Source organism: Anabrus simplex, chromosome 6, assembly GCF_040414725.1.
Source record: "Anabrus simplex isolate iqAnaSimp1 chromosome 6, ASM4041472v1, whole genome shotgun sequence".
Taxonomy (NCBI): domain Eukaryota; kingdom Metazoa; phylum Arthropoda; class Insecta; order Orthoptera; family Tettigoniidae; genus Anabrus; species Anabrus simplex.
Window position 1 is genome coordinate 59,254,854 of NC_090270.1, and position 16,050 is coordinate 59,270,903.

General features: G+C 45.9%; 2 non-coding genes across 2 annotated transcripts; one reads left to right on the forward strand and one right to left on the reverse strand.

Annotated features, from left to right (window-relative positions):
• The first annotated feature begins 5,879 nt into the window (after positions 1-5,879).
• TRNAG-CCC (transfer RNA glycine (anticodon CCC)) lies at positions 5,880-5,950 on the forward strand. The gene has a single exon. It is a non-coding gene; the product is annotated as a tRNA-Gly (tRNA).
• A 6,634-nt stretch (positions 5,951-12,584) lies between these two features.
• On the reverse strand, positions 12,585-12,655 carry TRNAG-CCC (transfer RNA glycine (anticodon CCC)). Its single transcript has one exon. It is a non-coding gene; the product is annotated as a tRNA-Gly (tRNA).
• Positions 12,656-16,050: the final 3,395 nt, after the last annotated feature.

A 16,050-nucleotide genomic window follows, 5' to 3' on the forward strand; every position in this document is an offset into this window, starting at 1 on the left:
GGTGTTTTTATCGAATTAATTTGATAAATATATTATGGTTAATAAATATATCAGAGCTAGGAATCGAACGCGGGTCTCCAGGTAGCAGCTAAAAATGCTAACCACTACCTCACAGTGGCGGACTAATATATTTCTTCTTCTTTTCTTCTTCTTCTTCTTCTTCTTCTTCTCGTTTCGGTCTTCTATGGACCACTCTATTTCAACTGCTTTCTCCTAGTAACTTTTTTTTGGTAGTTGCTTTACGTCGCACCGACACAGATAGGCTAGGTCTTATGGCGACGATGGGACAGGGAAGGGCTAGGAGTGGGAAGGAAGCGGCCGTGGCCTTAATTAAGGTACAGCCCCAGCATTTTCCTGGTGTGAAAATGGGAAACCACGGAAAACCATTTTCAGGGCTGCCGACAGTGGGGTTCGAACCTGCTATCTCCCGAATACTGGATACTGGCTGCACTTAAGCTACTGCAGCTATCGAGCTCGGTCCTAGTAACTTTAACATTTGCCCAGTGTTCCCGCATTCTCCTTCGGTGTGCATTATTCCGTTCTTCGGTCCACTTCTTGCCGGTTTTCATTTTGGGTGTACCGGGCGGTACACCTCCACGCCGCTTGTTCAAATATTGCGCCAATTGAAACTCCTCTACAGGAAAAAGCTTGAACTTTAAAAAACTGTATTAACTCAACTGTTTCTCCGAAGATGGCTCTGTGTGAATTTTGATGTGTTTTTGTTTGTCATTGATCAAGAAGTGTGGACGTTCTCTACCAGATGTCTCTACAAAAAACTATCATCATGCACTCTGGTGTAAAGGAATGTACCTTCTTGAAGAAATTTTGTATTCATAAGTTTTGTCTTTACTAAATTTTGTTCTGTGGTTTGTGGGTTGGCAACATTAATCCTTTCTATCCGCCTGTTTTGAATTTAGCCAGTCCCGAATTTCTTTAATTAATTTTCAGTCAATCATGTATGTCTTCTTCGATAGGGATATGTAGCTCTAAGCTATCCAATAAAGTTGAGGAGGTGTGTCTACTCATTCTTGAAAGGTCTCGAATTTTCCACGAGGGTATAAAAACTGCTGATTTTCTTGACTCGGGGCCACTAGTATAACATCTAACTCAGTGTGTGAATATGTAGCAGGGGGCGGGAAGCGCCTCGTTCTTCAGTCAGCAGATCTTCAACAAGGTAATGGCCTTTTAGCATCTTTATTTCTTGCTAGCTCAGCTGTCTAACTCTCGGGAAGGGTTCGAAACCTTTAATATGTAACCTATTAAACATGTAAAACCTTTTTCTGGTAAACTTCAATTTTCTTGAACTTTAATTCGGGGATAGAGAGTGCTACAACCTCTCGAGCTCCTCTTCATTTTGAATTTGAGGTGACTATGTTTTCATAACCGTTTTTCTCTTCCTTCTTAATGTGTTAAATTTATCTTGTATACTAGTCACCTCCATAGATTGGGATTAGCCCCTGTGTGATCGGCCTAGCGCCACTTAGGTTTTAAAATGTGTATTTAGGAGTGCAAGTTCACGCCTCCAGTCCTCTCCGTACCTCGGGCCAGTAACTTAACCTATTGTTTTTTCTTTTTCTTCATGCGAAGGTCCTGTAGGTTGGGTACAAGATACCCCTGTTTCACTGTAAGTGTGCCTTGAGGGCAGTTAGTGTAAAGTTAGTTTATGGCCTCTTAAATAGGCTTGAAAGATCGAGAGCGGGTCAGCTCTTTATGGTGTTGTTGTAAAAGTGCCTTAGCGAGGCTTGAGATGTAAAGTCGGGAGCTAATGCTCCATGTAATTAAGGGTTTTCTGCCCTTTGGGATTTTGTGATTGTGAGCTGAGAGCTCAGGAATTATACTTGGGGCTCGAAGCCCAGATCTTGTAATAACCCCCTAAATAACGTGATTTCTTTGTAACTGATTTTGGCTTGTTGTTGACTTGTTAAGTTTTCAAATTCTATGTAAACTTTTGTTAACTCTTGTTGTCTATTGAAAATATAACCTTTATTTAACTTTTAAATTCATCTTTCGGACTTGTAGTTAGACCCATTCCAGCCTGCACCTTCTTTCCCCTCTGCTGTTCCACAGATACCTCGGAACATTGGGTTTTGGTAAAAACTCTGTACTTCCCCAAGTTTCTTCTTCAAAGATTCACGTTCCAAGATGTCCTCATGTGAGTTTACCAGTTCTTGTAGAGTTTTTTTCCATCTCTATAAACCAGATCCTTTTTGTTTTCTTTCCCGCAAAGTAGGCACAAATTCGATTGGACAATCTCCCGGACCTTATTCATGTCAACTGGCCATAGAAAGAGATTCTCCTTTTGCGTATGGTGTCCGTAATCTTCCCCACGTGTAGATACAGTTCATCGTTGTGTCGTCTACTGTACTCTCCTTGTTCTTTGACTGGGCCCAAGATCTATCTTAAAATCTTCCTCTCTTTGGCTTCCAGTTGTTCTTCCAGGCCCTTCTTATTCATCGCAAGGCATTCTGATGTGGTTCTAGGACATTTCGTACCATGGACATTTCGTACCACCGGACATTTCGTACCACTTGACCGGTTGATTACCTGCGAAGTGTAGCTAATGACTTAAAGATATTTAGGAGAGGACATTCCGTACCACATCAAAGAGTGAAAAGTATTGCGAAGTAAAATCCGTATCTTAATGAATATGTATTGTCCACTACTGGCGCAGAAGCCTCCACTCGATGTGACCACTACTGACGTCAACCTTCCGTCGGACGCAACTGGGGCACACGTGTTGATTCTTATCTTGTATTCGTCATTCTCGGGACCGACTCCTTAGCTGAATGGGCAGCGTTGAGGCCTTCGGTTCAGAGCGTTCCGGTTCGATTCCCGGCTGGGCCGGGAATTTTAATCACGAATGATTAATTCTTCTGGTTCGGGGACCGGTTGTTTGCGCTTGTCCCAAAATTCTCCTCATCATAATCAGACAACACTCTACACTACCGAACACCACAGAAATACGCAATAGTGATTACATCCCTTCATATAGGGTTGGTGTCAGGAAGGGCACCACGCCGTAAAACAGGGCCAAATCCACATGTGCTACACAATTCGCACACGCGACCCCACAAGAAGAAGAAGATTCGTCATTGGCGGCGACCTATCTACTTCCACCATTCAGTAGTTTCCTTTTTCCGCGTGACCTTCAAACCCAGATCGGCCATTTCATCAGAATATTTTATTTACTTGATACTGAAATAATACAGTAGTTTATAAATATTCACAGTATTAGTAATACACTGACTGACAGAGCAAATGCAACACCAAGAAGGAGTGGTTCGAAAGGGATGAAAGTTGGGGAAAAAACAGAGACGCCACGGACGAATAATTGATGTTTATTTCAAACCGATATGCAGGTTACGCAATGCTCACGGCATCGACTCAGTAGGATGTAGGACCACCGCGAGCGGCGATGCACGCAGAAACACGTCGAGGTACAGAGTCAATAAGAGTGCGGATGGTGTCCTGAGGGATGGTTCTCCATTCTCTGTCAACCATTTGCCACAGTTGGTCGTCCGTACGAGGCTGGGGCAGAGTTTGCAAACGGCGTCCAATGAGATCCCACACGTGTTCGATTGGTGAGAGATCCGGAGAGTACGCTGGCCACGGAAGCATCTGTACACCTCGTAGAGCCTGTTGGGAGATGCGAGCAGTGTGTGGGCGGGCATTATCCTGCTGAAACAGAGCATTGGGCAGCCCCTGAAGGTACGGGAGTGCCACCGGCCGCAGCACATGCTGCACGTAGCGGTGGGCATTTAACGTGCCTTGAATACGCACTAGAGGTGACGTGGAATCATACGCAATAGCGCCCCAAACCATGATGCCGCGTTGTCTAGCGGTAGGGCGCTCCACAGTTACTGCCGGATTTGACCTTTCTCCACGCCGACGCCACACTCGTCTGCGGTGACTATCACTGACAGAACAGAAGCGTGACTCATCGGAGAACACGACGTTCCGCCATTCCCTCATCCAAGTCGCTCTAGCCCGGCACCATGCCAGGCGTGCACATCTATGCTGTGGAGTCAATGGTAGTCTTCTGAGCGGGCGCCGGGAGTGCAGGCCTCCTTCAACCAATCGACGGGAAATTGTTCTGGTCGATATTGGAACAGCCAACAACAGGGTGTCTTGCACATGCTGAAGAATGGCGGTTGACGTGGCGTGCGGGGCTGCCACCGCTTGGCGGCAGATGCGCCGATCCTCGCGTGCTGACGTCACTCGGGTGCGCCTGGACCCCTCGCACGTGCCACATGTCCCTGCGCCAACCATCTTCGCCACAGGCGCTGCACCGTGGACACATCCCTATGGGTATCGGCTGCGATTTGACGAAGCGACCAACCTGCCCTTCTCAGCCCGATCACCATACCCCTCGTAAAGTCGTCTGTCTGCTGGAAATGCCTCCGTTGACGGCAGCCTGGCATTCTTAGCTATACACGTGTCCTGTGGCACACGACAACACGTTCTACAATGACTGTCGGCTGAGAAATCACGGTACGAAGTGGGCCATTCGCCAACGCCGTGTCCCATTTATCGTTCGCTACGTGCGCAGCACAGCGGCGCATTTCACATCATGAGCATACCTCAGTGACGTCAGTCTACCCTGCAATTGGCATAAAGTTCTGACCACTCCTTCTTGGTGTTGCATTTACTCTGTCAGTCAGTGTATTATCCATCCTTGTGCTCGTCAGGCACATTGCGCCCGAACACCCGGTAGGGCCTACATATATTTCTGTTGTATTATTTTGTTTCAGTATTTATACTTCAAAAAAAAAAAGACTTTCTTATGATAATATTTACATAGACATAAGTGATAAGTATAGTTTAAAGGACAACTATTAAAAATAATACAGAGGTTTTGTTCAGCAAATTTTAAAAAATATTTTTGTGTCTGATTTTTAAAGGTGTCGTCTGTCAGGCTCAATACGGACGCTGGCGTGGAAACGCAAATCCAGTTTGACATCAAGTGGTACGGAATGTCCGTGGTACGAAATGTCCGGACACCTTCTGATGCATATAGCGCTTCCGGTCGATTAACGGTACAGTAGTGCCTGGGTTTGTCCTTGAAGGACTAATATATTATTATGCTGGTGTAGTGGTTAGTGTAATTAGCCGCCACCCCCGGAGGCCCGGGTTCGATTACCGGCTCTGTCACGAAATTTGAAAAGTGGTACGAGGGTCCACTCAGGCTCGGGAGGTCAACTTAGTAGAAGTGGGTTCGAGTCCCACCTCAGCCATCCTAGAAGTGGTTTCCCGTGGCTTCCCACTTCTCCAGCCAAATGCCGGGATGGTAACTAACTTAAGGCCACGGCCGCTTCCTTCCCTCTTCCTTGTCTATTCCTTCCAATCTTCCCATCCCCCCCCCGCAAGGACCCTATTCAGCAGAGCAGGTGAGGCCGCCTGGGCGAGGTACAGGTCATCCTCCGCAGTTGTATCCCCCGACCCAATGTCTCACGCTCCAGGACACTGCCCTTGAGGTGGTAGAGGTGGGATCCCTCGCTGAGTCCCAGGGAAAAACCAACCCTGGAGGGTAAGCAGATTAAGAATTATTATTATTATTATTATTATTATTATTATTATTATTATTATTATTATTATTATTATTAGTTGCACGTCCCGCTGAGTCCTTCTACGCTTTTTGGAGATATTAAAAACCCTTGTCACGGCTGCGAATCTAACACTGTACCGACGGGAACGGATTCTCAATACGTAGCAGATGGCTTCTTTTACTCTGCAGTAGTAGGAGAAAACTCTGCGTTAGTCGTTTAGTACTTGAGGAACTGACATGCTGCCATGTATTATTACAAAATGTAATCTGTACCCCCCCCTTCACACTCCAACACGTTGATCTACAACATGTTATAGACTACCATACTCAACAGGCACTGGTGGTGTAGTGGTATCATGCAAGATTCCCATTCTTGCGACCTGGGTTCGATTCCCGGCCAGTGCAAGCATTTTTGTCGAGGTTAATTTGATAAATATATGACAGTTATTAAATATTACAAAGCTCATGCTTATCATCCTTCAATAACGGTCAATGGTGTTGATAACTACCTTTGAAGAGTCTGTTCTCAGATACTAACGTGTAATTGACTTTTCTGAACTTCTGCAATTATTGTACAGTTAGTCAATGTAGGCCAAAGGATATAAATGAGAGCATCAACACATTCCCAAAAGTGAAACTGATGTCACCGTTAGTTGTTCTTCTTAATCCGTTTTCCATCCAAGGTTAGTTTTTCCTTCAAACTTAGTGAGGGATCCCACCTCTACCGCCTCAAGGGCAGTGTCCTGGAGCGTGAGACTTTGGGTCGGGGATACAACTGGGATGGAGAGCCAGCACTTCTCACAGGCGGCCTCACCTGCTATGCTGAACAGGGGGCTTGTGGGAGATGGGAAGATTGAAAGGGGTAGACAAGGAAGAGGGAATGAAGGGGGCGTGCCGTCAAGTTAGGTACCATTCCGGCATTTGCCTGAAGGAGAAGTGGGAAACCACGGAAAATCATTTCGAGGATGGCTCAGGAGGGATCGAACACCCATCCAATTAGTTGACCTCCCGAGGCTGACTGAACCTCGTCCCAGTCCTCGTGCCACTTTGTTTTTTCAAATTTCGTGGTAGAGCCGGGAATCGAACCCGCGCCCCCAGGAGTGGCAGTTAATCATTCTAACCACTACACCATAGAGGCAGACGTTAATCATTTCTCTGCAAGTAAAAGTTCTGAGAACTGATATTTAACCAGACAGGAGCTATCTTTGTGGACGAAATGAATAAAAGCATATACACTACCGGTCAAACGCAGGTCACCTACGGGTGTCAAATAGAAAGACCTGCACCTGGCGAGCCGAACCCGTCCTGGGATATCCCGGCACTAAACGCCATACGACATTTCATTTACTACCGGTCAAAAGTTTTCGATCACCTATCACAACTATGGATTTATGGTTAAAACAGTGATGTCGTTTTAAATAATATATCATAGCCCTGTTCTGATAATAAAAAAAGCATAAACATGTAAAGACGGAACGACTCTGTTGTGTATTTTACCGGTTCTCCGCATGGAGGGTCGCTGATGAGTAACCACAACAACACTGACGTGTCTTTACCCAAGACGTGTCCACTCGGATAGGCCTCATTCCTTCAGCTGCCTGTGTAGTAAGCATTAGTTTTCAGTACACTGTGTGCAGCTAGCAGTGTGTTTGTGTATCTAATCAGGTGCATACCATATTACCTCCAAATGGGACGGAAGCAGGAGATTGGAACTGAAACACGTGCTGTAATTGTAGCTCTGCATCACGAAGGGTATTTTAGTAGGACAATAGCAACAAAAGTTGGCGTAGCCCAATCTACATTGGTGTATACATTGCAGCGGTTCAAGCAAACCAGTGCCAAGGCAAGTGTTTCGCGATATCGGGAAGATCAGTTCATATGTGTACAGAGTAAACGTCAGAGGACTCGTACAGCACCTGAAATTCGCGAGGAAGTTAATATGCGAGCTGCTCCAATCTCTGTCTCAACAGTGCAACGCCGTCTTCGTGAACGAGGTTTAAAGGGGGTGCATAGCGGCCAAGAAACCTTTATTACGGGCACAAAATAAGGTGAAAAGAATGCAATGGGCACAGCAACATAAAAACTGGAGCGTGCAGCAATGGTCCAAGGTGTTATTCGCGGATGAATCGAAGTTTGAAGTATTTGGGAGCCATCGTCGAATGTTTGTTCGTCGACTTCGTGGAGAACGTATGAAGAGTCAGTGTGTGACACCTACGGTGAAGCATGGTGGAGGGTCGGTTATGGTGTGGGGATGTTTAGCGGGTGATAAAGTCGGTGATCTAGTGCGAATTAATGGAACATTAAAGAAGGAAGGATATCACAGGATACTGATCAACAATGCAGTTTCATATGGCAAGAGGCTTATTGGTCGTGGGTTTGTTCTGCAGCAGGACAATGACCCCAAACATTCTTCTAAATTGTGTAGAGGGTATGTCAATAGAAAAGAGAAATGTGGGGAAGTGAAAAATATGATTTGGCTAAGTCAGTCACCAGACTTAAATCCCATTGAACTGGTATGGGATGAACTTGACAGGAATGTCTGAAAACTGAGGTCAACTAATGTTGAAGAGCTATGAAATAATTTACAGAGCAGTTGGACTGCAATATCTACACAAACACTACAAAATCTTATTTCCAGAATGCCAAGAGTTTGTGCAGCTGTTCGGAGGGCAAAGGGTGGATACATTGAAGAGGCTAAAATATGAACCATATTGTATTCTACTTAGAGAGAGAAAATATATATTTTGTTGGTCTATTTAGTTTTTACTATGTGTTTGTCCATTGAAATAAAGTATCTAGTTTTGTGCACAGGTGATCGAAAACTTTTGACCGGTAGTATATAGACTAATGTTCGGTCTATGAATAGAAGATGCATAAGGGGTGCAATATTGTCGTCCGGAAAGCCATCCTGTCGTAAAACTTGGTAGTGGTTGTGATGATGGTGATAGTTATTGTTTTAAGCGGTAGTACGACTACGCAACCATTCCCTGTTATTACTAATCAGAGGGGGAGAAAATGGAAGGGATCCAACACTTCAAAAAATGAAGACACCGGCCAAAGAACGAAAGACTCCCTAGGCCTCCATACGTAATATCGTTGGGGTCGGAAAAGAACAAGAATTGACCAAGGATGGTCGGATAGGATAGATGAAAGTAAGGAGCCTGGCACAAGTAAATGGAAGCAATGCCAAGGGCCCGTGGTCGCCAACCCACGCTTCCAAGTTAAGAGCCCCTGAGACCCCTTTTAGTCACCTTTACGACATGCAGGGTATACCATGGGTGTTATTCTACCAACCGCACCCACAGAGCGAAAGAAGTAGGAGAATAATAATATTTTTTTTTGGTTTTAGCTATTACAAAAGTAATTTTAATGTAAGGAAATCCGCCTTTCCAATACATACAAAACTGTTGCACATAAATTATACTACAACATTTTTATTATTATGAAGGTACCGGTTTCGACGCGTTTTCAATGCCATCATCAGCCTTTCATAAAACCAAGCAAGAGAATAAATTCACATATAGCAATAATATACACACACTAGGTAAAATTCGTATAACGACAAACATTTAAAATAGTTTGCATAAAATATGTGAGGATTGCTACGCGTTGGCGACGTGGGTCTAGGCATGCCCCCAACTTCAGTGTGTGAGTGAGAGAGTCACAAAATGGAAGTCAACAAGCAGGAGCAACGATCGCATATTAAAATAGCAGTTCTCCGCGGCAGAAATGCACGGCAATGCTATGCAGAGCTGCGGGAAGCATTAGATGGACAACGGTTTGCTAACAAAGAGGACATCGTAACAGGTGTCACACCTTAGCGATACACATGCAGCGAATGGTATTCAGAGCCTGCCCCACCGCTGGCAACGCACAGTGGAAACCTTGGGTGATTATTTCGAAGGTCTGTAACCAGTAGAGTCCTGTCCTTTGTACGTAGTCTTGTTTATTTGCTGTCTATACCATAATAAAACTATGTTTAACAATGGCCTGTTTTCTGGCACTTTCCTACGAGAATCTCCTGAAGTCAGAAGTCAGGCACTATGCATAAGTACATGCCCTATATTTCCAAATGCATATCTTAACATTTTTCGTGTTGTCTCCTGTTCGCGAGAAAAAAAAATAGTTGCCATGATTTGTGACTCGACCCTCGTATTTGTTTTGTAGTGTATAACCTTACGTGCCTAGTTCTATACATAACATAGGCCTACAGCATATAGAAAAAACGAAACGCGCATAAGATATACTGCACAGTATATATATACTTTTTCAAAACTAGAAATTATAATTCTTTTGAAAATAAACGTACAATATTCAACTCTGAAATATGTTACACGTCTTATTCTGATGTCAACACCGTATTTTCGGCTTAGTGACAGACGAAAAGTTAATCATTTTTGTATACTTCCATTGCCATGGAATGCTATTCAGCAAATAAATATTTCTTGTTATAAAGGAAAACCTCTCCCTAACCCCAACATATGCATCGCAAGGGGTAGTACACACGTGATACACCTACACACAAAACAGACTGGAGAGAGAGAGAGAGAGAGAGAGAGAGAGAGAGAGCATAAAATTTACAGTCAACTATATGTCCTTTTTGCTGTCGAGGAGGGAACAATTCACAGCCTTGTAGAGTGAAAAAAGAAAGCAAAGAAAAAAAGAAGATACAATGACTACTTGTTTCTTTTCCCTATCTCTGTCTCCGTTTGTACAGCCGCGGGAGGCCGAACCTAGTGTCGGGTCGAGAAGCAAGGTGTTGGCCTAGGTCGTGGTCGTCATGGAAACCGAAAGGGTTTCCTTTTCTTGGCGGGCTTCTTCCTCTCCTTTCCATCCCGTTACGTTACTCTAGGTCAGGGGCGGGATGTGGCACCAGATAAAACGTTCGTTCACTGCCCTTTTCTTTTCTTTATCCGACCAGTAATAGCAGCGCAAGCAGCTCGATAACCTTTAATGATCCCAGTGCAAGCGGTCGACCGCGCCGCTTGCCTCCTTCACCTCGCGGGTGCATTCCTTTGGGAACACTTTCTACCTCCTTTTGATATTCAACAGGAATGGGATATAACTGCTCCATTCTACATCTTACGGAATTGAGACATTTAAGATCATAACTGACTTTCACCTCACATAAATATTCACTTAAAGCTCAGTTGAAGAAGACATTTATATCTAGCGCCAGAAGTTCAGAGAGTTATTTTGGCTAAAATAGGCAGGCAAATAACCAATTAACATTTGCTAGTTGCTTTATGTCGCACCGACACAGATAGGTCTTATGGCGACGATGGGACAGGGAAGGGCTAGGACTGGGAAGGAAGCGGCCGTGGCCTTCATTAAGGTACAGCCCCAGCATTTGCCTGGTGTGAAAATGGGAAACCACGGAAAACCATTTTCAGGGCTGCCGACAGTGGGGTTCGAACCTACTATCTCCCGAATACTGGATACTGGCGGCAATTAAGCGACTGCAGCTATCGAGCTCGGTCAATTAACATTTAAGAACCAGGCAGTGAAATAGTGAAAATAGGCATTTAAAATGGTTTAAGGTCACTTTCTTTCTTTCTTAATCTGTTCACCCTCCAGGATATGTTTTTCCCTCGGACTCAGCGAGGGATCCCACCTCTACCGCCTCAAGTGAAGTGTCTTGAAGCGTGAGACTTCGGCTCGGGGGGATACAACTCTGGAGGATGACCGGTACCTCGCCCACGCAGCCTCACCTGCTATGCTGAACAGGGGCCTTGTGTGGGCGGCATGATGGGAAGATTGGAAGGTATAGACAAAGAAGAGACCGGGCGAGTTGGCCGTGCGCATAGAGGCGCGCGGCTGTGAGCTTGCATCCGGGAGATAGTAGGTTCGAATCCCACTATCGGCAGCCCTAAAGGTGGTTTTCCGTGGTTTCCCATTTTCACACCAGGCAAATGCTGGGGCTGTACCTTAATTAAGGCCACGGCCACTTCCTTCCAACTCCTAGGCCTTTCCCATCCCATCGTCGCCATAAGACCTATCTGTGTCGGTGCGACGTAAAGCCCTTAGCAAAAAAAAAGACAAGGAAGAGGGAAGGACAGTGGCCTTAAGTTAGGTACTATCCCGGCATTTGCCTGGAGGAGAAGTGGGAAAACCACGGAAAACCACTTGAAGCATGGCTGAGGTGGGAATCGAACCCACCTCTACTCAGTACCTCCCGAGGCTGAGTGGACCCCGTTCCAGGCTTCGTACCACATTTCAAATTTCGTGGCAGAGCCGGAAATCGAACCCGGGCCGCCGGGGGTGACAGCTAATCTCGCTAACCTCTACACCACAGAGGCGGACAATAATAATAATAATAATAATAATAATAATAATAATAATAATAATAATAATAATAATGCCGCCTCTGTGGTGTAGTGGTTAGCGTGATTAGCTGCCACCCCCGGAGGTCCGGGTTCAATTCCCGGCTCTGCCACGAAATTTGAAAAGTGGTACGAGGGCTGGAACGGGGTCCACTCAGCCTCGGGAGGTCAACTGAGTAGAGGTGGGTTCGATTCCCACTTCAGCCATCCTCGAAGTGGTTTTCCGTGGTTTCCCACTTCACCTCCAGGCGAATGCCGGGATGGGACCTAACTTAAGGCCACGGCCGCTTCCTTCCCTCATCCTTGCCTATCCCTTCCAATCTTCCCATCCCCCTACAAGGCCCCTGTTCACCATAGCAGGTGAGGCCGCCTGGGCGAGGTACTGGTCATACTCCCCAGTTGTATCCCCCGACCGAGAGTCTGAAGCTCCAGGACACTGCCCTTGGGGCGGTAGAGGTGGGATCCATCGGTGAGTCCGAGGGAAAAGCCGAACCTGGAGGGTAAACAGATGATGATGATGATGATGATGATGATGATAATAATAATAATAATAATAATTATAATAATAATAATAATAATAATAATAATAATGTCCGCCTCTGTGGTGTAGTGGCTAGCGTGATTAGCTGCTACATCTGCAGGCCCGTGTTCGATTCACGGCTCTGAAATATTTATTAACCGTCATATATTTATCAAATGAATTCGATAAAAATACGTGCACTGGGCGGGAATCGAACCCGGGTCACAAGAATGGGAACCTTACATGATACCACTATACCACCAGTGCTTCTTGAAAGTAGGGCGAGGACTGGAAGGGCGTCAACTGAGTAGAGGTGGGTCCCAAAACCGTGAAAGTTGTTAGTGGGACGTAAAGCATATAACCTCATGTTCTGTACCAACACACGGAGAAAATCTCAGTCACTTTTCTTCTGTGTCTGTTTACCCTCCAGGGTCTGTTTTTCCCTCGGACTCAGCGAGGGCTCCCACCTCTACCGCCTCAAGGGTAGTGTCCTTGAGCTTCAGACTCTGGGTCGGGGGTACAACTGGGGAGGATGACCAGTACCTCGCCCAGGCGGCCTCACCCGCTATGCTGAATAGGGGCCTTGTGTGGGGGGATGATGGGAAGACTGGAGTAGTATAATTGGATGGTTTTGCGGCCTCCTCCTCCTCTGGCAACCTCCCAGAGGCCTCCTCCTCCTCCTCTTCCTCCTCCTCCTCTGGCTCCCAGGGGCCTCCTCCTCCTCCTCCTCCTTCCGAGGGGCCTTCCCAGGGGCCCACTCCTCCTCCTCCTCCTCCTCCTCCTCCTCCTCCCGCGAGCCAGCCCAGGGGCCACTTCCTCCTCCTCCTCCCGAGGGGGCTTACCAGGGGCCCACTCCTCCTCCTCCTCCTCCTCCTGAGGGACCTTCCCAGGGACCCGTGCCTCCTCCTCCCAGGAGCCTTCCCAGGGGCCTGCTCTTCCTCCCGCGGGAAATTTGAATTGGTAAACAAAGCCACGTGCTTTTTGACAGCTGTCATCGACAACAACGCATCGCTAACCTCACTGTTGCCATCTTGACGGGCCTAAACCTCAGTGGTACCAACTTAACCTCACAAGCGCGAGATTTGAATTGGAAAACAAATCCACGTGTTTTTTGACAGCCACGTGCTTTTTGACAGACAGCAACGTATCGCAAACCTCAGTACTACCATCTTGACGTGCCTAAACCTTAGTGCTGCCAACTTAACCTCACTAGCGCGAGATTTGAATCGGTTAACAAATCCACGTGCTTTTTGACAGCTGTCATCTGCCATCTTTAAACTACAGAGCACCGTGCTGCCCTCTTTATCGCAGTACCTGCAAATTCGTCACCTGTCATCCGCAGTGCTGCCATCTTAACGGGCCTAAACCTTAGTGCTACCAACTTAACCTCACTAGTGCGAGATTTGAATCGGTAAACAAATCCACGTGCTTTTTTGACAGCTGTCATCCGCCATCTTTAATCAACAGAGCACAGTGCTGCCCTCTTTAGCTACTTACCTTTGAAATGTGGTGGCGGATAATTTAAAAAAAGCTTTTTGACAGCAGCCATCTTTAATCTAGAGAGCACCGTGCTGCCCTCTTTAGCTAGATACCTTTGAAATGTGGTGGCAGGCAATTCCACGTGACAACAGCCATCTTTAATCAAGAGAGCACCGTGCTGCCCTCTATGTGGTGGCGGCAATTTGAAAAATTCTACATGCTCTTGTTTGGAAACAAACCCACGCGCTTTTTTGACAGTCGTCATCCGCCATCTTTAAGCAACAGAGTACAGTGCTGCCCTCTTTAGCTAGATACCTTTGAAATGTGGTGGCGGCAAATTCCACGTGCTCTTGTTTGGAAACAAAGCCATGTGCTTTTTTGACAGCTGTCATCCGCCATCTTTAATCAACAGAGCACCGTGCTGCTATCATGCGGGCAATTTCGTCAGCTGTCATCCGCTATCTTTAATCCACAGAACACCGTGCTGCCCTCTTTATGGCTACTACCTTAAGCACGTAGTAGCGGGCAATTTGAAAAGTTCTGTTAGCTATCATCCGCCATCTTTAATCAAGAGAGCACCGTGCTGCCATCTTTAGCTAGATACCTTTGAAATGTGGTGGCGGCAAATTGAAAAATTCCACGTGCTCTTGTTTGGAAACAAACTCATGTGCTTTTTTGACAGCTACCATCCGCCATCTTTAATCAAGGGAGCACCGTGCTGCACTCTTTAGCTAGATACCTTTGAAATGTGGTGGCGGATAATTTGAAAAATTCTATGTGCTCTTGTTTGGAATCATACCTACGTGCTTTTTTTGACGGCTATCATCCGCCATCTTTAATCAACAGAGCACCGTGCTGCTATCATGCGGGCAATTTCGTCAGCTGTCATCCGCCGTCTTTAATCTACAGAGCACCGTGCTGCCCTCTTTATGGCTACTATCTTAAGCATGTAGTAGCGGGCAATTTGAAAAGTTCTGTTAGCTATCATCCGCCATCTTTAATCAAGAGAGCATCGTGCTGCTATATTTATCTAGATACCTCTGAAATATGGTGGTGAATAATTGAAAAAGAAAAATTCTACAGCAGCCATCTCTCGACGCTAATTGCACAAGATGACTCCTTAAGGGTGCTTACGCAAGATGGCTGCTATACATAGGTTCTTATGAGACGCCCTTGGTATGCTTGCGCAAGATGGCAGTTATACAGGGCTCCTTATGAGATGCCCTACGGATGCTTGCTCAATATAGCGGCTGCTCTTATGGGACGACTTAAGGGTCCTTGCACAAGATGGCGTGAGACAACCTAAGGATGCTTGCGCAAGATGGCGGACACAAGATGGCGCTATACACAACTCCTTATGAGACGCTTTAAGGGTGCTTGCGCAAGATGGCTGCCGCTCTTATGAAAAAAGCTAGCTTAGAGGCTAACGTGTCGTGCTAGTTAGATCCATTAAATTTAGGGCTTAAATGCAAAATGTTAAATATCTCGAAAACGGTGCACCGTAGAGCAAAACGGACAAATTTTTTCTGCCAAATACCCAGGTTCGCAGTATGAGAAACATGATAGCATAAGAAAAACATAGTCTAATGATGGGATCAATGGTTCGGTTCCTACTTAGGCCCTTTGGCATTTGCTCTGTTTTAGCTTGTATTGAAGCAAGTCTTCGTAACATGATCAGGTCTAGCTATGGTAGAGAGTATAACGTACCGTGCAGGTTCGATTCATTAAATTTGGGGCTTAAATGCAAAATGTTAAATATCTCGAAAACGGTGGATCGTAGAGCAAAACGGGCGAAATTTTTCCGCCTTATACCTAGGTCGCAGTATCAGGAACAAGAAAAACATAGTCTAATGATGAAATCAACGGTTCGATTCCTACTTAAGCCCTTTGGCATTGACAGCTATCTAATTCTACAAGATGGTGACTGCTCTTATGAGACACAAGATGGCTTGAGACGTCCTAGGGATGCTTACGCAAGATGGCGGACACAAAATGGTGACTATACATAGCTCCTTATGAGACAGCCTAGGGGTGCTCGCACAAGATGGCGGCTACTCTTATGAAGAAAGCTAGCTTAGAGGCTACTGCGCAAAGTAACGGCTGCTGTTATGCATGCGGTGGAGGGCAATTTGAAATTCTATGTACTTAATTAATCAACAGAGCACCCTGCTGCCCTCTTTAGC